This window comes from Ascaphus truei, chromosome 14 (genome assembly GCF_040206685.1).
Source record: "Ascaphus truei isolate aAscTru1 chromosome 14, aAscTru1.hap1, whole genome shotgun sequence".
NCBI classification, from domain to species: Eukaryota; Metazoa; Chordata; class Amphibia; order Anura; family Ascaphidae; genus Ascaphus; species Ascaphus truei.
In genome coordinates, this window is record NC_134496.1 from 31,245,424 (window position 1) to 31,271,098 (window position 25,675).

Sequence of the window (25,675 nt, forward strand, 5' to 3'; positions counted from 1 at the left end):
ACCCTTTCCCCCCCCCCCCCCAGAATCCCCTGCTTCTCTTCTCCTCACTCTTTATTGGCCTGTCTCTCCAATGTGAGGGCAGTAACATCATCACAGTGGAAATAAAACTTCATCTGGTACTGGCTGCCATGTTGTCCTGTCCCAGGTAGTATAGATCCTCACAGCGACTTTCTTCACAGGTCGAGGAAGAGGATGCAGGAATGCAAAAGATCTAGAAAACAAGGAAAGTTTTAGAGTAGAGGGGAGTGTACCATTAATCCGTACAATGTAACCATCATCCCACATATAATGATAAACCATTATTATTATTATTATTATTATTAATATTAGCATTACTGCACCGTCACTGACATGGATGTATAATGAAATATGTAACTATAAAAAATGAAGCCTGTGTTAACAACGTTAAAAATTATTTCTTTATCCCCGTATCCTATAACCTTCCACAAATAATGCCTCAAACCACTGGAGATGGGAAGATTTTCGTCAGACCTATAAAACAGGGGGGGGAAAATACAATGTATTAAATGGCTTTTATCCTGTGTTATTATTGTGTCTTGTAGTGTTCATGTCAGCTTGTTCTGTTATAAGGAAACGCAATTGTAAAGATGTGTTTTTGGTTCGAGTAGGAGAAAGATATCACCTTAGGGTGGAATTAGGAATCTGGATTTTCTTGGCAAATTTCCTTTGTGAGATTACAAGTGATTTTGCCAGGTTCAATACCAGATGTTAGTGCTATTAATAATGCATAGAAACACAGACAGGTGCATGCTGTTAAAGGTTTAGAAAGGCTTCAGAACAATATTCAGTCTGAGAAAATGTGACAGAGACTGACACAGTAAATGGAGATGTAAGAATGCTGATTGCTCTGGGATAATTATCCATTGAAAACATTGAATTGCAAATTTCAGGAAGATGAGATATTTGTTGATACTTCTGTGGTTTCAATGTGGTGCAGGCGGGGCAGATTGGAAGTGAAATGTGGGCCTAGCACTTCACTTACCTGTGGCCCTCCTCCCGCGACATCGCAGCGTCATGTGACGGTGTATTATCAAGTCATCGCCATGTGACGTCGTGTCGCCATGGCGATGCAGCGTCCCATGAGGAGGAGGGTAGCTCTCTTACAGAAGCCCTGCTCTCTCCCCCCAGCACGCGGACGTGCACTAGGCATCGTGGTTGCAAAGGCCCTGCGCTCTTCCCCACACAACAATTAAACGGATTGCCGGGGGAGAAAGCGGGGCCTCTAAGAGAGTGGCCCTCCTCCATCCATGGCCATGCTGTGGCACCGGCCCATTGACACACCAGCCCACCGGGCATTTGCCCAGCGTCCGACAGCCCAATCCACCCCTGGGTACAATCAGAGGACAAAGTGGCTAGGAATAAAAGTATCAACACTGTGCTATAAAGATATAGGAGTGAATTATGTGATTTGCACAACACGTCTCTTTCTGTCAAGATGTTGTGCTCCCGTTTTGCTCCACTTAAGCCTGTTTTTGGAAGTGGTTAGGGGAGGAGTTATAGGGAGCAAGCAGATATAGGAGCAGTTAAAGGAGGGGTTGGAGGGAGCAGTTATTGGAGTTATTGGGATCGTTTTTAGGAGCAGCTGGGGGAGGGGTTATAGGGAGCAGGAATAGGAGCAGTTAGGGGGAGGAGTTATAGGGAACGGTTTGAGATGTAGTTAGGGGAGGAGTTATAGGGAGCGGTTTGAGATGTAGTTAGGGGAGGAGTTATAGGGAGCGGTCTGAGATGTAGTTAGGGGAGGAGTTATAGGGAGCGGTTTGAGATGTAGTTAGGGGAGGAGTTATAGGGAGCGGTCTGAGATGTAGTTAGGGGAGGAGTTATAGGGAGCGGTTTGAGATGTAGTTAGGGGAGGAGTTATAGGGAGCGGTTTGTAGAAGCAGTTAGTGGAGGAGTTATAGGGAATGGTTAGAGGTGTAGTTAGGGGAGGAGTTAGAGGGAGCGGTTATAGGAGCAATTAGAGGAGGAGTTATATGAAGCAGTTGTAGAGGCTGTTAGGGGGAGGAGTTAGAGGGAGCAGTTATAGGATCAGTTAGAGGAGGAGTTATAGGTAATGTTAGAGGAGTGGTTATAGGAGCAGTTAGGGGAGCAGTAATAGGGAGAGGGTATACGAGCAGTTAGAGAAGGAATTAGAGGGAGCGATTATAGGAATAGTTAGAGGAGGAGTAATAGGGGGCTGTTATAGGTAAAGTTGGGGGAAGAGTTACAATATATGATAATATTGAAACAAGGTGTATCTGAATTTGTGCCTATAACTAGTGCAGTTTACCTCTTTCTTTTAATCAACTCAATCCACCAGGTCTGAGGTGGCGTTACAGACATATCTACATCAGGTGCAAGTAATAGGATTCATACATTTGCTGGATCATATTTGTTTAGAAATAGATTGGACTAAGAAGTCTTCTGTCACAAGACACCTTCCGGGCGTACAAGACGTGAGTGGACTGCGAGGAGTCTCATGGCAGGTGACTGCTTAGTATACATGGCTCTATTTCTTCCATTTTTATATTAAACAAAAAGCAAATCCAAAGTCAGTTCCGGAAAACAGCTGTTTTTGTATGACTTTTTAATGGGAATTAAATTACAAGCCAGATATGACAACCTTCTCGGGTGACTTGTACTGTCAGTTTCAGTTTTCTCGTCTACATGATGATGTCTGTTCTGTAATGATGTGTTCAGGGTTTCCTCCTGTGGACAGTTGGGGCGGACATTGTATTTCAGGCAAGCTACTCAATCTCATCTTCATGTTCACACAACAGTAAGCGATGAGCAAACGTATGAGTAAGGTGATGTGAAAACAGTGGATGTACTCACAGGGCGAGATCCACACAGCACTGTTAAGTCAGGGTTCAAGTCATAACGACTTGTTATCAAAATCAGTAACGGACGTTATGTTGGCACATGTCGTCGCCGCATCACGTGATGGCACGTTGCCATGGGAACGCTTCGCCACGTGACGTCATGACGCCACAACTGCACCCCCCAATCCGATTTTCTGATTGCACCCCTGGCACTCACAGCACTGAAATGGGAAACCACCAGTGGATCAGAGTATGTACATGAAGGTAGTAACCCAGACATGGGGACAATATATGCAGTGGAGCGGGGTATGATTGAGGGGCACAGAGAGAAAATGCAATGTCACTTAGTATTGGTAAAAGCAAAAAAAAAGAAGAAAAAAAGTCATACGAGTTTAAAATCCTAGAACCGGTAAGGTCATAGGAAAACAGGGCGTTCCACAAAGTTAAAGCAGTAAGTGTCAATCCATCTTTAGAGGGTGCGTTATTGCAGCTTCTGGGTAAGGGGGCCCTGAGTTCCCAAAGACTAGCAAAGCAAATCGAGAAAATAGAAGTGCAAGCCGCACTACGGGGTCAGCGTTTGTCTGTGCTTCTGTCTTCTCGATTTAATGGACTTTATTGTATATACGATGTTATGATAACGCCTCATTTGTGTATCATTCGCATCTTATTATTACTAACGTCTGGTATAGTAAATACTATGCTAATTACGAGAGAAAATCTAGCTTAACCTTATGTCATTGTTCTTTGAAGATACACCGTTACTGTTACCCTGACATTAAGTGACTTATCGGAGCGTTGCACATCTGGGCCTAATTACATAGCTCTCGTAGTCTTTTTTTCGGCATGGCATTTTTTTTCGGTGGCAATTGGTCCTTTGGTCACTTTGCTTGAGCTTCCTGTTTGATTCATTACTGTATAAATTTTGTTTTTTCTGACTTATATTTTCATTTTATGGTCATATTGGTGGGTACAGAAAATAAAAAGGGGGGTAGGTGCATATAAATTAGACTATATAAGTGTACAGAGAAGATACTTGATGTAACAGAGATGGCTAATAAATTGTGTAACCCCCTTTGAGATTACATGGGCCTTAAAGGGTTAACCGAATGGGTTCGTATAGACTAGGTCCTGCACAATTCTGCCTGGTGACAGTGATGTCACAGTAGGGTATAAAGAGTGAGGGAGAAGGTTCTAGAACTTAGATTCCTCAAGGAGTAGCAGTGAAGGAGCCTCCCTGCCGATAGTGTAAATATGTTTGGTATATATAGATGGTTCTATAACAGGGTAGTGATCCCCTTTCTTATTTTGGAATTAGTGACAGTGTCCGACCTAGATTCCTTCTCACGACTCTCCTGTTTCACATGGAGGAAGCCAATGCCTAGACGGGGTTCCCCAAGCTGAGGCCTCAAGGCAGAGCAGGATCAGCCCAAACAGAGGTTCCTTGGTTAACGCTAACCCAGAAGGTCCAAGACGGGAAAACTGGTGACAACCCGGGAGGGTCTAATACACGGCCAATCATGGGACCACAGGAGAAGGATCTCTACATATGCTATCCAGGGGAGGAAGCATTTAGGTAACCCATCATGAACCAAGCCTTAGTGCTTCCCTAGTGGGCCGAGATTTGGGCAGCTAGAGAAGAACACACACACACACAGTACAACCTAAGAATATACCAGAGGCTGTATATAACCTGAAGTGTATGTTGAGACTGAGCACTTATCAATGGAGGTTAATAAAGCTCCTGTTTGTATGAATAAAGTTCCTGGTGCCCATCATTGCATTATCAACGCCCAGCCTGCACGAATCCAGCACCCTTGACAAGGTAACACAGTCTGAGTACACCCTGTACATAGAAACTCGATGTAAACTCTATACGAAGTAAGACAAGGAGGGTTTCAATTGCAAACATTCAAAGACTGTGTCAGAGTAAACCACCCATGTGCAATCTGGTAAGAAGATGGACTACTCTAGATCCTAAGCTGTGAGTTACAGTATTTCCAGCCACATGGTCAAAATACTGAAATCTAGGCTTTTTGTTCCCATCGTATCGGCGGATCGCCGAGAAGCGGGGCCCTGCTGTATACAGTATATGGATTTTAGGCATCCAGTGAAAGAAGAAGTGACAGATGAGAAGGGGAGAGTGAGATGGGAATGAATGGCATCTAAAACCAGCCAACGTCTATTAATGCCCATTCGGATACTCAATATCCCCAGTGAGCCTTAATAATTACCAAACGAGGCTATGCCATAAGGCACTTCCAGTGCCAGAATACACTGTATGGCCCATTCCCTTTAGGAGGCCATAAGAAATCTTCTGCCACCGAAAGGTGTCTTATGAAGTAGCACTGCTTAATAGATATGGGCCTCCCTTTTTTGTTTCTAGCACTGAAGAGTTTCATGCCGCCTGTGCACTATAGAACTGTTCTCTGCCAGGATTAATCGGGTGCCATGATTGCATTTCAAGTTAAATACTGTAGATAACTGAGAAGCTAACGAACAGTGTCCTTTCCACAGATGCTGATAAACGTATTGATCTGAGCTTGGGATTCTGGGGATTGATTATCAAGGTGAGAAAGGGAGACAGGAGCCGGGTAAATTATTGAATAGAAGGCGCCTATTGTTATAAATGATTAACCTATGCAATACTAGAGAAGCTGCATTTGGAAACGAGACAGAGCAATGGGAAAATTGCCCATAGTTACATAGAAAATGTCAGCAGACAGTATCCTCCTCCCTCGTTTTTCTCTCACTCACATGTCCCTCTTCTGCTCAACGCTGAATACATACCTCACCATTGGGGATTTTATACTACACTGTATATATTAGTTAACATTGTCTTATTGTATGTTAATAAAATGTATTTTTTTAATTTTTATTTGGAGTCTCTTCGGGAGATTTGCCAACCTTCCTTGGTGATTGTTCTATCTTAGTATTATACTCGGGGACTACTGAGTCCACGCTCCTGTAGTACATTTATTTTGTGTGAGTGCAATGCATATGGGAACTCTTTTGTGACCCTTTTGGGGACTCATTACATGTATATATGCTCATCAGAAATGAGCAGAGGTGGCTTGTTTGTGACTTTGATTATGGTCATGCCTCCCCGGGCACCCGCATCCAAACCCAGGCTGCTGATAGCCAGCAGGCTGATGTTATCCCTGAAACAGGGAATCACACATTCATCGCTCCCTGGACTTGATGCATAGGGATGCTCAGTCCCTCTCACATCTCCCCCAGCCCCTCTCACATCTCCCCCAGCCCCTCTCACATCTCCCCCAGCCCCTTTCACATCTCCCCCAGCCCCTCTCACATCTCCCCCAGCCCCTCTCACACCTCCCCCAGCCCCTCTCACATCTCCCCCAGTCCCTCTCACATCTCCCCCAGTCCCTCTCACATCTCCCTCAGTCCCTCTCACATCTCCCCCAGTCCCTCTCACATCTCCCCCAGCCCCTCTCACATCTCCCCCAGCCCCTCTCACATCTCCCCCAGCCCCTCTCACATCTCCCCCAGCCCCTCTCACATCTCCCCCAGCCCCTCTCACATCTCCCCCAGCCCCTCTCACATCTCCCCCAGTCCCTCTCACATCTCCCCCAGCCCCTCTCACATCTCCCCCAGCCCCTCTCACATCTCCCCCAGCCCCTCTCACATCTCCCCCAGCCCCTCTCACATCTCCCCCAGTCCCTCTCACATCTCCCCCAGCCCCTCTCACATCTCCCCCAGCCCCTCTCACATCTCCCCCAGCCCCTCTCACATCTCCCCCAGCCCCTCTCACATCTCCCCCAGCCCCTCTCACATCTCCCCCAGCCCCTCTCACATCTCCCCCAGCCCCTCTCACACCTCCCCCAGCCCCTCTCACACCTCCCCCAGTCCCTCTCACACCTCCCCCAGTCCCTCTCACATCTCCCCAGCCCCTCTCACATCTCCCCCAGTCCCTCTCACATCTCCCTCAGTCCCTCTCACATCTCCCTCAGTCCCTCTCACATCTCCCCCAGTCCCTCTCACATCTCCCCCAGCCCCTCTCACATCTCCCCCAGCCCCTCTCACATCTCCCCCAGCCCCTCTCACATCTCCCCCAGCCCCTCTCACATCTCCCCCAGCCCCTCTCACATCTCCCCCAGCCCCTCTCACATCTCCCCCAGCCCCTCTCACATCTCCCCCAGTCCCTCTCACATCTCCCCCAGCCCCTCTCACATCTCCCCCAGCCCCTCTCACATCTCCCCCAGCCCCTCTCACATCTCCCCCAGTCCCTCTCACATCTCCCCCAGCCCCTCTCACATCTCCCCCAGCCCCTCTCACATCTCCCCCAGTCCCTCTCACATCTCCCCAGCCTGTCCCTCTCACATCTCCCCCAGCCCCTCTCACATCTCCCCCAGCCCCTCTCACATCTCCCCCAGTCCCTCTCACATCTCCCCCAGCCCCCCTCACATCTCCCCCAGCCCCTCTCACATCGCCCCCAGCCCCTCTCACATCGCCCCCAGCCCCTCTCACATCTCCCCCAGCCCCTCTCACATCTCCCCCAGCCCCTCTCACACCTCCCCCAGCCCCTCTCACACCTCCCCCAGTCCCTCTCACATCTCCCCCAGTCCCTCTCACATCTCCCCCAGCCCCTCTCACATCTCCCCCAGCCCCTCTCACATCTCCCCCAGCCCCTCTCACATCTCCCCCAGCCCCTCTCACATCTCCCTCAGCCCCTCTCACATCTCCCCCAGCCCCTCTCACACCTCCCCCAGCCCCTCTCACATCTCCCCCAGTCCCTCTCACACCTCCCCCAGCCCCTCTCACACCTCCCCCAGCCCCTCTCACACCTCCCCCAGCCCCTCTCACACCTCCCCCAGCCCCTCTCACACCTCCCCCAGCCCCTCACATCGCCCCCAGCCCCTCTCACATCTCCCCCAGCCCCTCTCACATCTCCCCCAGCCCCTCTCACATCTCCCCCAGCCCCTCTCACACCTCCCTCAGTCCCTCTCACATCTCCCTCAGTCCCTCTCACATCTCCCTCAGTCCCTCTCACATCTCCCCCAGCCCCTCTCACATCTCCCCCAGCCCCTCTCACATCTCCCCCAGCCCCTCTCACATCTCCCCCAGCCCCTCTCACATCTCCCCAGCCCCTCTCACATCTCCCCAGCCCCTCTCACATCTCCCCCAGCCCCTCTCACATCTCCCTCAGTCCCTCTCACATCTCCCCCAGCCCCTCTCACATCTCCCTCAGTCCCTCTCACATCTCCCTCAGTCCCTCTCACATCTCCCCCAGCCCCTCTCACATCTCCCCCAGCCCCTCTCACATCTCCCTCAGCCCCTCTCACATCTCCCCCAGCCCCTCTCACATCTCCCTCAGCCCCTCTCACATCTCCCCCAGCCCCTCTCACATCTCCCCCAGCCCCTCTCACATCTCCCCCAGCCCCTCTCACATCTCCCCCAGCCCCTCTCACATCTCCCTCAGCCCCTCTCACATCTCCCCCAGCCCCTCTCACATCTCCCTCAGCCCCTCTCACATCTCCCCCAGCCCCTCTCACATCTCCCCCAGCCCCTCTCACATCTCCCCCAGCCCCTCTCACACCTCCCCCAGTCCCTCTCACACCTCCCCCAGTCCCTCTCACATCTCCCTCAGTCCCTCTCACATCTCCCTCAGTCCCTCTCACATCTCCCCCAGTCCCTCTCACATCTCCCCCAGCCCCTCTCACATCTCCCCCAGCCCCTCTCACATCTCCCCCAGCCCCTCTCACATCTCCCCCAGCCCCTCTCACATCTCCCCCAGCCCCTCTCACATCTCCCCCAGCCCCTCTCACATCTCCCCCAGCCCCTCTCACATCTCCCCCAGCCCCTCTCACATCTCCCCCAGCCCCTCTCACATCTCCCCCAGCCCCTCTCACATCTCCCCCAGCCCCTCTCACATCTCCCCCAGTCCCTCTCACATCTCCCCCAGCCCCTCTCACATCTCCCCCAGCCCCTCTCACATCTCCCCCAGTCCCTCTCACATCTCCCCAGCCTGTCCCTCTCACATCTCCCCCAGCCCCTCTCACATCTCCCCCAGCCCCTCTCACATCTCCCCCAGTCCCTCTCACATCTCCCCCAGCCCCCCTCACATCTCCCCCAGCCCCTCTCACATCGCCCCCAGCCCCTCTCACATCGCCCCCAGCCCCTCTCACATCTCCCCCAGCCCCTCTCACATCTCCCCCAGCCCCTCTCACACCTCCCCCAGCCCCTCTCACACCTCCCCCAGTCCCTCTCACATCTCCCCCAGTCCCTCTCACATCTCCCCCAGCCCCTCTCACATCTCCCCCAGCCCCTCTCACATCTCCCCCAGCCCCTCTCACATCTCCCCCAGCCCCTCTCACATCTCCCTCAGCCCCTCTCACATCTCCCCCAGCCCCTCTCACACCTCCCCCAGCCCCTCTCACATCTCCCCCAGTCCCTCTCACACCTCCCCCAGCCCCTCTCACACCTCCCCCAGCCCCTCTCACACCTCCCCCAGCCCCTCTCACACCTCCCCCAGCCCCTCTCACACCTCCCCCAGCCCCTCACATCGCCCCCAGCCCCTCTCACATCTCCCCCAGCCCCTCTCACATCTCCCCCAGCCCCTCTCACATCTCCCCCAGCCCCTCTCACACCTCCCTCAGTCCCTCTCACATCTCCCTCAGTCCCTCTCACATCTCCCTCAGTCCCTCTCACATCTCCCCCAGCCCCTCTCACATCTCCCCCAGCCCCTCTCACATCTCCCCCAGCCCCTCTCACATCTCCCCCAGCCCCTCTCACATCTCCCCAGCCCCTCTCACATCTCCCCAGCCCCTCTCACATCTCCCCCAGCCCCTCTCACATCTCCCTCAGTCCCTCTCACATCTCCCCCAGCCCCTCTCACATCTCCCTCAGTCCCTCTCACATCTCCCTCAGTCCCTCTCACATCTCCCCCAGCCCCTCTCACATCTCCCCCAGCCCCTCTCACATCTCCCTCAGCCCCTCTCACATCTCCCCCAGCCCCTCTCACATCTCCCTCAGCCCCTCTCACATCTCCCCCAGCCCCTCTCACATCTCCCCCAGCCCCTCTCACATCTCCCCCAGCCCCTCTCACATCTCCCCCAGCCCCTCTCACATCTCCCTCAGCCCCTCTCACATCTCCCCCAGCCCCTCTCACATCTCCCTCAGCCCCTCTCACATCTCCCCCAGCCCCTCTCACATCTCCCCCAGCCCCTCTCACATCTCCCCCAGCCCCTCTCACACCTCCCCCAGTCCCTCTCACACCTCCCCCAGTCCCTCTCACATCTCCCCCAGCCCCTCTCACATCTCCCCCAGCCCCTCTCACACCTCCCCCAGCCCCTCTCACATCTCCCCCAGCCCCTCTCACATCTCCCCCAGTCCCTCACATCTCCCCCAGCCCCTCTCACATCTCCCCCAGTCCCTCACATCTCCCCCAGCCCCTCTCACATCTCCCCCAGTCCCTCACATCTCCCCCAGCCCCTCTCACATCTCCCCCAGTCCCTCACATCTCCCCCAGCCCCTCTCACATCTCCCCCAGCCCCTCTCACATCTCCCCCAGCCCCTCTCACATCTCCCCCAGCCCCTCTCACATCTCCCCCAGCCCCTCTCACATCTCCCCCAGCCCCTCTCACACCTCCCCCAGCCCCTCTCACACCTCCCCCAGCCCCTCTCACACCTCCCCCAGCCCCTCTCACACCTCCCCCAGCCCCTCTCACACCTCCCCCAGCCCCTCTCACACCTCCCCCAGCCCCTCTCACACCTCCCCCAGCCCCTCTCACACCTCCCCCAGCCCCTCTCACACCTCCCCCAGCCCCTCTCACATCTCCCCCAGCCCCTCTCACATCTCCCCCAGTCCCTCTCACATCTCCCCCAGCCCCTCTCACATCTCCCCCAGCCCCTCTCACATCTCCCCCAGCCCCTCTCACATCTCCCTCAGTCCCTCTCACATCTCCCAGCCCCTCTCACATCTCCCTCAGTCCCTCTCACATCTCCCTCAGTCCCTCTCACATCTCCCCCAGCCCCTCTCACATCTCCCCCAGCCCCTCTCACATCTCCCTCAGTCCCTCTCACATCTCCCTCAGCCCCTCTCACATCTCCCCCAGCCCCTCTCACATCTCCCCCAGCCCCTCTCACATCTCCCCCAGCCCCTCTCACACCTCCCCCAGTCCCTCTCACACCTCCCCCAGTCCCTCTCACATCTCCCCCAGCCCCTCTCACATCTCCCCCAGCCCCTCTCACACCTCCCCCAGCCCCTCTCACATCTCCCCCAGCCCCTCTCACATCTCCCCCAGTCCCTCACATCTCCCCCAGCCCCTCTCACATCTCCCCCAGTCCCTCACATCTCCCCCAGCCCCTCTCACATCTCCCCCAGTCCCTCACATCTCCCCCAGCCCCTCTCACATCTCCCCCAGCCCCTCTCACATCTCCCCCAGTCCCTCACATCTCCCCCAGCCCCTCTCACATCTCCCCCAGCCCCTCTCACATCTCCCCCAGCCCCTCTCACATCTCCCCCAGCCCCTCTCACACCTCCCCCAGCCCCTCTCACACCTCCCCCAGCCCCTCTCACACCTCCCCCAGCCCCTCTCACACCTCCCCCAGCCCCTCTCACACCTCCCCCAGCCCCTCTCACACCTCCCCCAGCCCCTCTCACACCTCCCCCAGCCCCTCTCACATCTCCCCCAGCCCCTCTCACATCTCCCCCAGTCCCTCTCACATCTCCCCCAGCCCCTCTCACATCTCCCCCAGCCCCTCTCACATCTCCCCCAGCCCCTCTCACATCTCCCCCAGCCCCTCTCACATCTCCCCCAGCCCCTCTCACATCTCCCCCAGCCCCTCTCACATCTCCCTCAGTCCCTCTCACATCTCCATCAGTTGGGGGGGGGGGGGAGGGTGTAAGAACCTACCGCCGAGCCCCAACCCAAAGCAGCGCAAACCCAGGCCATGAGACCACTGCACCCGTCTCCCAACCATCCCCCCTACGCATAAACAGCCGGCAGTGGGCAACAGCGGTAACCGGGGAGGGTGGAGCGCCGGGAGAGAACACCACCTGCCGCACGCAGACTGCTCGGTCAAATTGGACACACCTTCCCGATCGAGGAGGGAAGCACCCGAGAGGGAGCGGAAAGCCAGATGGGGGAAAACGCGCAGGCGTAAGCCTCTGCAGACTGGCGCACGCACCGAAAGTCGACCGTGGGGGCTGACCGGGAAGCGCTGGGAGGGGGAAGGCTGCACCGCAACTGCTGTACACCGGTGACCAGACTGCCCAGATTACTGACTCCCCAAGTGCGGCTCTTCAGCTCCCAGACCACTTCTGGCCAGACTCCCCAACACCTCTCCCCCCCCCGGTCAGCCGCCGGCCGATGCCAGCGGTAACCGGAAGGGGGGTGTGGTGGCCGGGGAAGAACCGCGTGTGGTAGGCTTCCTCTCCCAGAGCTGCTGAAACCCTTCTGTCACTTCCCTGCTTCCCCTGTGCCCACCGCCTGCCCTGATCGGGGAAGCACCAAGGAAGGAACCACTCACAATTTCCGTTATTAAGTAATAAACTTTACCTCAATACTAGCCTCAGGGAGAGTGATACAGTCAAATAGCTGGCAGGCAGCTAACAGGTGCTCCCGCTCTGAAACAAGTGATTTTACTACCGGCTGTAAGATTCGGCGAACTTGGGAAATTCCAGAAACAGGTTCGCATGAACCGGTGTGAACCAGCTGAATCCCATCATTGGTTCACCCCAAAAAATGTGTAATGGCGGATCCCAGGCAGTATAGTGAGTTTCTGTCCAGAGTTTCAGTCCCGTGTGGGGACTGCAAAATTAGTAAGGGCCAAAACTGCACCTTAGCGTAGGTGGCATATATGTCAATTACAGCAGGAGCTTCCAAAGTCACTCCCCACAATGCTTTGGATCCAAAGTGGCAAGGCATTGTGGGATGTGACTGTGTAAGCTCTCTCATTGATTGACAGCTACACCACCAATGATGTCTGCATACACTGAGGTGCAGTGTGGGTCCTTATTAAGTGTGTGTTCCCCCCCATGAGCTCAGGACACTATACTGCCTGGGATCAGTCACACACTTTTGTTATTAATAGTCTAATGAGTAGGGAATTAGATGTATTAATAAGGTGTACACGGAAAAAATATTTTGTAGTAGGGTTATTGTATTAATTTCCAACACTGCTTCTGAATGGCTGCCGCATACATCCAATACTATTTTAAAATCTACTATCCATCAGCTTCAAAGCATGACCCAATATCCCTGTGTTTCTGCTCTGAAAGATGCCTTCACCCTGCATCTTAAGGATGGCCTTGAATTTTCTGGATATATGTAACTCAGCGGTGTGCAATGTGGGCGATGTTTTTTTTTGGGGGGGGGGGGCGGCATGGGCGGCTGTAGAGGCCCCGTGCTCTTCCCCCAAGGCATTTAAATTAAATGCTGGGGGATCGCGTGAGGCCTCTGCAACTCAATTACCGGGGGGGTTCAGACGCGTTGCTGTGACGCGTTGCCATGGCAACGCGTTGGGTGTCATGCGGAGAGACATCACACATCCGTTTCCATGGCAACGGGGTCACGTGACGTCACGCCAAACCAGGTAGGGGGCGCGCGAGAGCGAGGGGGAGCAGGCAGGGGGGCGCTGCTCCAAAGGTTTGTGCTCCCCTGATTGTAACTGCTTCATTTTCTCTGGGAGAGTTACATTACCCACAGACTACACCTTGTATCTTTCACATGCTCCCTTATGAGTCACTCCCCTCCTCCCGGCCAGAAGCCTAATGGAAAAAATTGTCAGTATGTGTAGCCTGAGGTTGAAATGTAGTGACATGATTGATGTTCCAAGTGAGTGAATCTGTTTCAGGGGGAGATGGAAAGATATCAAAAGTAGGACTAGTAAGGGAAAATATTAAGGTATTATAAAAAAAATGTAAAAAAAACACTGGGAAAAAAATGGTATGACTAGGGAGAAAAGCAACACTATAGACCGTCAATATTTTGTGGTAATGTTGAGCGTTTAAATAAACTCAAAGTATTAATATAAGGTCCGGATGGTGTCAGAAAGACAGAAATTCACAGGGGAAATAAATCTTGAATTACAAATAGGGGATTGTTGGAAGATAATTAATTTCATGTTAATCTCTTTCAGTGTGAGATTAGGGGAGGAGTTATAGGGAGCGGTTATAGGAGCAGTTAGGGGGAGAAGTTATAGGGAGCGGTTATAGGAGCAGTTAGGGGAGGAGTTATAGGGAGCGGTTATAGGATCAGTTAGGGGAGGAGTTATAGGGAGCGGTTCTAGGATCAGTTAGGGGAGGAGTTATAGGGAGCGGTTCTAGGCTCAGTTAGGGGAGGAGTTATGGGGAGCGGTTCTAGGATCAGTTAGGGGAGGAGTTATAGGGAGCAGTTCTAGGATCAGTTAGGGGAGGAGTTATAGGGAGCGGTTCTAGGATCAGTTAGGGGAGGAGTTATAGGGAGCGGTTCTAGGCTCAGTTAGGGGAGGAGTTATGGGGAGCGGTTCTAGGATCAGTTAGGGGAGGAGTTATAGGGAGCAGTTCTAGGATCAGTTAGGGGAGGAGTTATAGGGAGCGGTTCTAGGATCAGTTAGGGGAGGAGTTATAGGGAGCGGTTCTAGCATCAGTCAGGGGAGGAGTTATAGGGAGCGGTTATTGAAGCAGTTACTGGAGGAGTTATGGGGAGCGGTTATAGGATCAGTTAGGGGAGGAGTTATAGGGAGCGGTTATAGGATCAGTCAGGGGAGGAGTTATAGAGAGCGGTTATAGGATCAGTTAGGGGAGGAATTATTGGAAGCAGTTAGGGGATGAATTATTGGAAGCAATTATAGCAGCATTTAAGGGACAATATTATAACAGAATGTATCAAGTTTAAATCTTGCAGCTGTTCTCCTCTGTGTTTGCATTAATTAAAACTGCCAGATCTGGGATGGTGTAAACCTCTCTATCAGATGAATAAATGATATGACTGACCTTCGCATTTATTCAAGCATTAATATAGAGTAACATACACATGTTTAACTCACATCTCATTGCATAATAATTAGGGACATTAACAGAGAGATTTTTGCCCTTGATAATTTATTTACTATCAGCTGGGATTATATAAAGCCAGCTGATTATTTGTGTGTCATATATTGTGTTTTCTCCCTTGCACCAGGTAGATCATTTTCAGGTTTTTTGTATGTTTGTCTGGTGTAGCGACGTGCCCCTTGTATATTTATCTAATTTATTTACTAACCTTTTTAAAACTAATATCAAGAGGCTGGCATGATTGGTTTGACTGAAGCCAAACTCGGAATGAATCATACCTTCTCCATCTCTAGATTATGGTTTAAAGCACGATTAGGTAAGAATGCCAGGGCTGTCTAACCAAGATCTGTGCTACTTATCAGAATATAATACATCTTTCCATATTACATACACTGCAGGTCAGATAATTTATCTCAACGCCTCGTGTAAAATCTGCCAATCTCTGCTAACAGAGCAGTATTGCAAATCAAATGTAGTTTAAGATATACACGTTACTGTATGATGGTAAAAATCAATAAAACATTCTGAGTTAATTAAAAAAAAATGTAGTTTAAGAATTACACTGTGTTGTTAATTTCCGTAGTAGCAGAGAATCTGAAGAAGATCCATGATCAATAATCTTATTTAACGCTACATCTCAAAAATAGAAATTTGCATACTCAATATTTTTATATTAATTTAACTTTTTTTTTTTTCCCAATATCCATTCAGCAGTTTTACTCGCTAAGTCACAGAGGAGAAATAGAGAGAAACAAATTAACAGACAATTTAAAGAGAAAGAGATAATGGATCAATATCTGTATTCAAACATAATATAATCACTGTATTTTTAAATCTGATGTTGATTTCTTAGACAGGACAGGAGGTTCACTCCATCTCAGATCCAAGAGATTTAATTGACACAAAGAAAAGAAAACTGACAGTTACAAAAGCAAAGTTGTATACAACCTTACAATGGAACTCCATATACATATTATATATATACTGTGACAGAAAGCAAGGCATGGTAATAAATTCCATATATAGGTCTCCCTGGATACTGAACAGTTTCTATCCTGTTTAGGCTGAATAGTGTAGCCTCAGAATGCATGCACTCCATCCCACAGTTTGGCAAGTGCTGGAACTGAGGCATGAGGGATCCAGACCAGAGTTTGTCTGCTGCCTGATTTCTGTCACCTGTCCTGCTAGTTATAAATCAGGTATTTAAGACTGATTTCCTGGTTCCTCTTCCCTCTCCTCAAGAGACTGGAGGCAGGAAGGCTGCTGGAAGCAGAGAGGGGAAAAGCCTCTCCCCAAACAGGTTAAATCATTTTGTACCTTTATCAAATTGCAAAGTTCCTTATTTTTGTTTATTGGAAGCGGATAAGCCGTCCCAATCCTAGTCAGGGTAAAACCTCAGTTAAATTATTGCTCAGGTGAGCAGGCTTTTGTTTTGCTTGTGTTTCTTGTGTATGCTGTGTGGCAATCTCAGTGCCTGGGACTGAATAAACCAGGCAGTAGCCTGTTTAAAGGAACAGCCTCGTCATTTAACCTACCCTAAAAGACCATGTTCTAACAGTCCTGGACAGACGGTGGAGCCCCGGAGTAAGCCGTTTGTCACAATATATATATATTGTGACATAGTCCAAAGATATTAGGCAGCTTTCTGCCAGGTTTTAGGACAGAAAGTGCAGGCATAGTGCAAAATTATCCGTTCCACAGCTTCACATTTACTCAGGCTGGTGGATGGAAAATCCAGACCACAGTTTACAATGTGTCTAGTTCTCCCTCACCTGCTCTCCTAATCACTAGAACAGGTATTTAGAGAGAGAGGGTTGCTTTTCAGTCTCTGTTCTTAGAGCCTGGAGGCTCGGGGTATCGCTGCTCTCCTGCATCCAGTTCGGGGAGGACGCCCCCTTCAAGTATCGCAGTACCAGAAGATTTGCCTGGACACTTGGGACCGAGTTCCCACCACGAACAGATAAGACAAACAAATGTTTATTGCTGTATCTAAAAGACTGTATGCTGTATCTAGTGACCCTAAATGAGAGGGCATTGTTTTAAGCTGGGGAACCAGGTTAGTTGGCCCAGCAGCAGTTAGAGAGGCTGATTCTGCTGTGTAGTTAGATCCCTGAATGGGATAGGATTTCTTTATATGATTTATTTTTGTTTCTTAAAGTGACAGTGTGTGAAATATTATAACAGTGATATGAGTAAACCGCTGAAGGTTAATATCTGAGTGCCTCCTGTCTACACCTGTTAAAGCTACAGTCCCTTACTGGGATGAAAATAAAGCAGGCGGAAGCCTGAGTTAAACAACGTGATGCTTTGTATGATCCGGTTATTCGTATAATTAACCCTAGAAGACTGTGCCGGGAAGATCCCAGACAGACGTCAGCGCTACAAAAGAGGGGCGTTTGTCACAAGCTTAAGCCTATAGGGAACCATGTTAAAAATGGTTATTGAGGCAAAAAGTGACACTGTGTGCTCATTTGCATGTCATTTCCCAGAATCCCTTGCTGCAGTGGAAGTGCTGTATGCTGGGTGATAATGGGGAAAGGCAGGGTTGCAGACCTGCCTGAGACATGCAGATGAGCATACAGTTATATTTGTGTGTGTGTGTATATATATATATATATATATAAATATACACAGTGTTCGACAATTGTATACATTTACTCGCCCGGGGCGAGTAAATATTGGCACAAGCAGCACACGTGTATTTTTTAAATTTCCCGCGCTCGCGCTGCTGTTTTTTCCCGCGCTCGCGCTGCTGTTTTTCCCACGCTCGCGCTGGAGAAAAAAAAAAAAAAGCCGGCTCTCTGATCACTGCCTTCGCTCCTCCCCCGCCTCTCAGCAACTTCCCCTCCTCAGCTCTTCCACTCCTCCCCCTTCCGCCAGCCAGCCCCTTCCACGCCTGTCTGCCTCAGGCCCCTGCAGGGCCATCTGTCACCCCCCCTCCCTCCCATCGGGCCATCCGCCCCCCCCCCCTCCCTCCCATCGGGCCATCCGCCCCCCCTCGCATCGGCCATCCACCACCCCCTCCCATCGGGCCATCCACCACCCCCCTCCCATCGGGCCATCCACCCCCCCCCCTCACCCCAATCTCTCCCGGCCTCCGTGACCCCCCCCTCACCCTACGCGTGCCTCTCCCTGCTCTAAGCAGGGGAAATCCCCTCACCGGGGCCTCTCCCTGCTCTTAGCAGGGGAAATCCCCTCACCGGGGCCTCTGCCTGCTCTAAGCAGGGGAAATCCCCTCACAGGGGCCTCTGCCTGCTCTAAGCAGGGGAAATCCCCTCACCGGAGCCTCTCCCTGATCGGTCTAAGCAGGATACTGCGGTGTCGGCGTCCACCTCTGGAGGGGGCGCGGCCCCTTGCAGAGGCCCTCCTGCCATGCGGAGGCCCCCGCTGCCATGTGCGACCCCCTGCCTTGCAGAGGCCCTCCTGCCGTGCGGAGGCCCCCGCTGCCATGTGCGACCCCCTGCCTTGCGGGTGAGTGTTTGTGTGTGTGAGTGACAGACTGTGTGTGTGTGTGTGTGTGAGTTTGTCTGAGTGAGAGTGGGTGTCTGTGTCTGTGAGTGTGTCACCCTCTCTCCCTCTCCCTGTGTCACCCTCTCCCTGTGTCACCCTCTCCCTGTGTCACCCTCTCCCTCTCTTCCTCTCCCTGTGTCACCCTCTCCCTGTGTCACCCTCTCCCTCTCCCTGTGTCACCCTCTCCCTGTGTCTCCCTCTCCCTGTGTCACCCTCTCTCTCCCTCCCTCTCCCTGTGTCACCCTCTCCCTCTCCCTCCCTCTCCCTGTGTCACCCTCTCCATGTGTCACCCTCTCCATGTGTCACCCTCTCCATGTGTCACCCTCTCCATGTGTCACCCTCTCCCTGTGGCACCCTCTCCCTGTGGCACCCTCTCCCTGTGTCACCCTCTCCGTGTCACCCTCTCCGTGTCACCCTCCCTCTCCATATCACCCTCCCTCTCCCTGTGTCACCCTCTCCCTGTGTCACCCTCTCCCTCCCTGTGTCACCCTCCCTCTCCCTGTGTCACCCTCTCCCTCTCCCTGTGTCACCCTCTCCCTCTCCCTGTGTCACCCTCTCCCTCTCCCTGTGTCACCCTCTCCATGTGTCACCCTCTCCCTGTGTCACCCTCTCCCTGTGTCACCCTCTCCCTGTGTCACCCTCTCCGTATCACCCTCCCTCTCCCTGTGTCACCCTCTCCCTCCCTGTGTCACCCTCTCCCTCCCTGTGTCACCCTCTCCCTCCCTGTGTCACCCTCTCCCTGTGTCACCCTCTCCCTGTGTCACCCTCTCCCTGTGTCACCCTCTCCCTCTCCCTGTCACCCTCCCTGTCCCTGTCACCCTCCCTGTCCCTGTCACCCTCCCTGTCCCTGTCACCCTCCCTCTCCCTGTCACCCTCCCTCTCCCTGTGTCACCCTCCCTCTCCCTGTGTCACCCTCCCTCTCCCTGTGTCACCCTCCCTCTCCCTGTGTCACCCTCCCTCTCCCTGTGTCACCCTCCCTCTCCCTGTGTCACCCTCCCTCTCCCTGTGTCACCCTCCCTCTCCCTGTGTCACCCTCCCTCTCCCTGTGTCACCCTCCCTCTCCCTCCCTCTCCCTGTGTCACCCACCCTCTCCCTCTCCCTGTGTCACCCACCCTCTCCCTCTCCCTGTGTCACCCTCTCCGTGTCACCCTCCCTCTCCCTGTGTCACCCTCCCTCTCCCTATGTCAACCTCTCCCTCCCTCCCTGTGTCTCCCCCTCCCTGTGTCTCCCCCTCCCTGTGTCTCCCCCTCCCTGTGTCTCCCCCTCCCTGTGTCTCCCCCTCCCTGTGTCTCCCTCTCCCTCCCTGTCACCCTCTCCCTGTGTCACCCTCTCCCTGTGTCACCCTCTCCCTGTGTCACCCTCTCCCTGTGTCACCCTCTCCCTGTGTCACCCTCTCCCTGTGTCACCCTCTCCCTGTGTCACCCTCTCCCTGTGTCACCCTCTCCCTGTGTCACCCTCTCTCTCTCTCCCTGTGTCACCCTCTCTCCCTGTGTCACCCTCTCTCTCCCTCCCTGTGTCACCCTCTCTTTCCCTGTCCCTGTGTCACCCTCTCTCTCCCTGTCCCTGTGTCACCCTCTCCCAGTCCCTGTGTCACCCTCTCCCTGTCCCTGTGTCACCCTCTCCCTGTCCCTGTGTCACCCTCTCCCTGTCCCTGTGTCACCCTCTCCCTTGTCACCCTCCCTGTCCCTGTGTCACCCTCTCCCTGTCCCTGTGTCACCCTCTCCCTCTCCCTGTGTCACCCTCCCTCTCCTTGTGTCACCCACCCTCTCCCTGTGTCGCCCTCTCCCTGTGTCGCCCTCTCCCTCTCTCTGTCACCCTCTCTCTGTCACACTCTCCCTCTCTCTGTCGCACTCTCTCTGTCGCACTCTCTCTTTGTCTCTCATTCTCTCACTGTGTGTGTCTCTTATTCTCTCTCTTTCTCTGTGTGTCTCTTTCTCTGTGTGTCTCTCTTTCTCTCTGTGTGGGTGTGCCGCTCTGTGTGTGTGTGGGTGTCTGTCTGTCTGTCTCTCTCTGTGAAGCGCCGACATCCAGACACTGGTTAAGGGGTTCAGGAAACTAGTCATTCACATCTGGCTTTTATTTCTAAATCCGACATTGACACACACACACACGACTAATTGTAGTATAATGTAATACAATAAATACATTTATGTCAAAAACGAATGTTGTTCTGACTAGGAATTTATTAAATGTATTTTATTTATATATTTTATTTTAAAGCGGGGTTGGGGGCGGGACTAGGGGCGGAGTTGGGGGTGGGACTAGGGGCGGAGTTGGGGGCGGGACTAGGTGGCGAGTAGATTTTTTGGTTGGGCGAGTAGATTTTTGGGTGATTTGTCGAACACTGTATATAATATATATATATATATATATATATATATATATATATATATATATATATATATATATATATATATATTATATATATATATATATATGTAGAGGTATCAGTACCGTGTTAGCCGAGCTTCAATAATCAAAAAATAAATAGATGATACCGTTCTGTGGCTAACGAAATGCTTTTATTTGTGCGAGCTTTCGAGATACACTGATCTCTTCTTCCGGCGATGTTACAATGAATGAAGCAAGGATAACTTAAAAACAGTGTCTCTTGGAATGTTATCTGTGCTTCTCCTTCCCCCGGTGTGGATGTGTTTTATGGCTAGAGGATAGCCATAAAACACATCCACACCGGGGGAAGGAGAAGCACAGATAACATTCCAAGAGACACTGTTTTTAAGTTATCCTTGCTTCATTCATTGTAACATCGCCGGAAGAAGAGATCAGTGTATCTCGAAAGCTCGCACAAATAAAAGCATTTCGTTAGCCACAGAACGGTATCATCTATTTATTTTTTGATTATATATATATATATATATATATATATATAAGGAAAAAAAGAGGAGAGAGTGCACGCCCATAGCGTAAAATTGTAGATTTAATGAGGGGAAGGAGGGGAGGGGGGGTAAAAGAACGCACTTACAAAAGTACAATAAAATCAAGCATATGTGATAATAATCACCACCATCCGGTTATACTGCATAATCTTGGGGCAATCCCAGACTCCAATTGTGGAGGATCGACGTCCCAGCAGGTTTCCAGGGCTGGTATGCTGTGTAGAAATCCAAGAAAGTAGCTCCGTATAGTGTAAGTCTCTGTTGCACTCGCGCATGGATAAGTCCACTCCAGCGCTTGGTAATGACTTCAGTGTCAATGCGTCTGACGTAATGACGCTCCCTGACGCGTTTCGTCAGTCACGGCTAACTTTTTCAAAGGGACGTCAGCGCTACAAAAGAGGGGCGTTTGTCACTATATATATATATATATATATATATATATATATATATATATATATATATATATATTGTGACAGTAAACCAGGGGATGATAATAAATTCCGTATATAGGGCTCCCAGGATACTAGACAGTTTCTATCCTGTTTGGCCTGGGAGTGCAGCCTTATAATACATACACTCCATCCCACAGTTTGGCAAGCGCTGGAACTGAGGGATGAGAGATCCAGACCAGAGTTTGTCTGCTGCCTGATTTCTGTCACCTGTCATGCTAATTAGGAATCAGGTATGAAAGACTGATTTCCTGTTTGCTCTGGTCTCCCCACAAGAGCCAGGAGGCTGGAAGGCTGCTGAACTACAGAGGGGAGAAGCCTCTTCCCCAAACAGGTTCAATCTTTCTGTTCATTTGTGTAAGACTGCAAAAGTACCTTGTTTTGTTGTTGGGAGTGGAAAAGCCACTTCCAACCCTGAGTCAGGGATATCTAAGTTAAGTTATCGCTCAGGTGAGCAGCTTTTGTTTTGATCTGTTTTCTGTTGTATGCACTGTGGCAGTCTCAGTGCCTGGGACTGAATAAACCAGGCATAGCCTGTTTAAAGGAACAGTACGTGACGCCTCATCATTTAACCTACCCTAAAAGACCGTGTTCTAAACAGTCCCGGACAAACGACGGAGCCCTGGAGTAAGCCGTTTGTCACAATATATATATATATATATATCACTCTTTCCCCTTAATAAAGAGTACTGCCATTACTTGTTGGCTCACAGAAGGCCAGAGCCTTTGCCACTGGGAGCCTGGGGTGATCAGCGCCTCCACCTGAAAGGGATCCTGACGCAGCAGGATAAACCCCTCCCAGGAACAATACAAGTAATACACACACGTCTGTATATATAATAACCTTTACTATGAACCATAAACAGTACCCTGTTGTACCCACACAGTATGACAACCCCATCTGTGTACCACCAAAGCGTGTCCCCAAAGGACATTAGGTGCTAGGCACCAATACCCTGATGTCCTTTTCCCTAATGCCCAGGCCCACCCAAGAATGTAGGGAGTAGCGCTACCCCGTGAGTTGTTGGTGCACTTTGTGAGGTATCTGCCGAGTACTCCAGTACTCGGTACGGCTAACTTAGCGATCAGGATCCGCTGATCCAGCGACGTCACCGTCCGCGGTGGCGTCCGCCTCTGCGTTGCGTGGTCTCCGGTAGGAGGGTCCCACCTTTAAGAGTCTCGGTAGGTGGTCTGGTCCCAGACCACAGGCCGCAATCACTGCGTATTCCTCTGTGTCCCTGACACTACTCAGTAAATGGGGAAGCGTCCCTATCTAGGGCCTTTCTTGAAGCAAACACAAGCTCATTTGAATTGGGGCCTATCTGGGACCTAAGTGGGTACTCTGGCCTAGTCTGAGTGCCACTGACACTCAGACTCTACCTTCCCCTTCTCTGTCCTGGCTCCGACTGCCGTGGTCCCTCTGAGCACGCCAAATGTATCAATCTAATCGCAGGGGATTCCGGTCGCGTGATTGGCAGCTGAAGCCCATGTGTCGAGCAGCCCAGGGGCTGCTGGGGATTGTAGTTCCCCTGTGGAGTACTTCTGTAATGGCCGCCGCTGTGGAACTGCTCTGCGCATGTGCGAGGTGTCCCAAGATGGCCGCTGCAAACCAAGCCTGTACTGCGCATACGCAAGGAGTCACAAGATGGCCACCGCCTGTGCAGAAGAGGTCCAGCGATGCACTCGCCTCCCTTACAGCCCGCAACTACCCCTGCAGCTACCAGAGGTAAGGGGGAGCCGAGGGAAGTCTACATCTAGACTAGCGCAAAACACCTTCACATTGCATAGTACGTTTAGTCAATAGTTAAAAACAAAGAAATCTATATGAATTCACACACAAGATTGAAGCATGTAGTAAATGGCGGCTTTAGCACAGCAGTCTTGGTGTTCCGTCCGTGCCTGAATGCAGCAGCGTCTCTGGTGAGCCCACGTTGTGCTGTCTCCGGTGTCTCTGTCAGGTGCAGCTCTCACGTGGGTACCTCAGAGCTCCTGATTTGATGACGTCGGGGAGGGGGAGGGGGTGTGGATCGCTTGTTTAGCTGATGTGAGGAGCGTGGCTGAAAGTAACTCCACTGCCTGATGCACGTATACACCTTACGCGTTTCGCAAGTCCAATGCTCACTTTGTCAGTATATATATATATATATATATAACAAAGGGGGTAAAATTGGTGCGCAGATGTAACAATAGAGTGTATAAACCTAGAGTGCAGCCACACTGTCTCAGACTTCACACAAAGATCAAGATATATATATATAGTACCAAGACAAAATAGACAGAAGGCACAACAGTCAGTGTAGATGGATAATATGGTATAAATTTAGCAATTGGCTAAAAAAGTCCTCAACGTTATATAGTTCCCCACGAAGTATAATCAGCATTGTGGGTGTTTGACACCACACGGGCAATCAGACGGACAGACGCAGCGTCTCCCTTTGCACTCTGATATGTCCCTGGTAAGATTGTTTGCCTCCAGGAGTCCAAATCTCGCGGCTGTTCCTCTCCTGGTCCCGCCTCAGTGACGTCAAACGGTAATGGGGAATTCCGTCAGCTGTTTGGAGTCTCGTAGCTGAATTCTTCTACGTAGCTAATAAACTGATATAGCAGCACTAGCAAATGTGCGATAATCAAACTTGGCATAGAGTGATACCTGAACAGTTAACCCTGCGTGTTTCGTTTCTCTTGGAAACTTCCTCAGGGGTGATGTCACTTAGTATGCAGCTGTATGTTATATAGGTACAGATATCATACTATTGGTTGATTGCTCCTATGTGACCTGCAGGGACTACACTGTACTTGGACTCTCCCTTCTTACCCCAGCCTGGAGGAAGCCTGGGAGCCAGAAGGTAAACTTACAGACCACTGACTGTTTGTTATAGTTGGTAAGGGGCTTAGACCTCCAACCTATAGTTAGGGACTAACCAATGTTCTAGTCAACGCTCCAGATGGGAGATAGGTATTTTTGTTTTCTTGCTCTAATTATGCTGAAAGTAAGCTGTGTTACGTTTGTTATGATATGCTGAAAATAAGCTCTTTTGTGTTCCACCTTTTAAAAGCCTATATTCAGACCACCCACGTATCGGTGCGTCCTCACGGCAACACATCGCATACATTTTTTACAACACATTTTACAATTTGTATGAGTGTCTTCCTATTTTCTGACTATATCTAGGATTTCCATGTTCTTCCAGCCATACGCTGCAATCCAACTACTTTGCTTTGCAACTGGTGTCTCACCAGCCAAAGAGATGTCACTGGTTAATACTCGTCCTCCAAGAGATCTTTATTTCCTTGGCCCTTGACAAAGCACATAGCACCCAAAACAAGTTGCGTGCTACCTGGTTCCAATAAACATAATTTGTATCTTTCTTTAGATTTTACCGAAGTGCTGCGGAAATGGAAATGGCAGTGGAATGGACATTTTTTTTAAGTTGAAGAAGTAGGACAAAATGTACTGAAAAAATAAACTAGTATTTAAGAAGAAATCATTATGTGATTTTGTAAATAAGGCATAGCAGCTGCGCACACAGGGAAATGTGTATTTCTCCTTGGGTTAACAAAACTGGGTGATGACACCTTTAATGGAATGCTAATCATTAATGGCACCTTCCTCAGGAGTTGCCTGAGCTTGGCATATTAAATACAGTATGTTTCAACGGCATGCTTCCATGAAGATGTTAAGACCTTTTCCAGTGTAGCAAAACCATGTCATTTGACACCGGTGTAAGCAAACACTTAAGTAAGAACTGTTTTTGGATGCTGATCAAGGAGTAAAATAATAGATCTTTCTGGAACCAGGGATTAAGGAGAAGGAGCTGGTACAGATACACACTAATACAATGTTCCTCAACCAGGGTGCCCGTGAACCCTAATGTGCCATGCCCATGACCCTCTGCCAAGGCACCAGGGGAAAAACGTTGCTGGCTGCTTAGAAGGCATCTCCCGCGCTGCCTGAAGAGACGTAGAGGCTGCAATCCTCCACATGTCTCTTAGTCCGGCACA

The 25,675-nt window shown here is 51.2% G+C and overlaps 1 long non-coding RNA gene across 1 annotated transcript; it reads left to right on the forward strand.

Annotated features, from left to right (window-relative positions):
* The first annotated feature begins 17,906 nt into the window (after positions 1–17,906).
* LOC142465394 (uncharacterized) lies at positions 17,907–25,176 on the forward strand. Its single transcript, XR_012787866.1, has 3 exons — positions 17,907–18,288; positions 24,456–24,519; positions 25,048–25,176. It is a non-coding gene; the product is annotated as an uncharacterized LOC142465394 (long non-coding RNA).
* Positions 25,177–25,675: the final 499 nt, after the last annotated feature.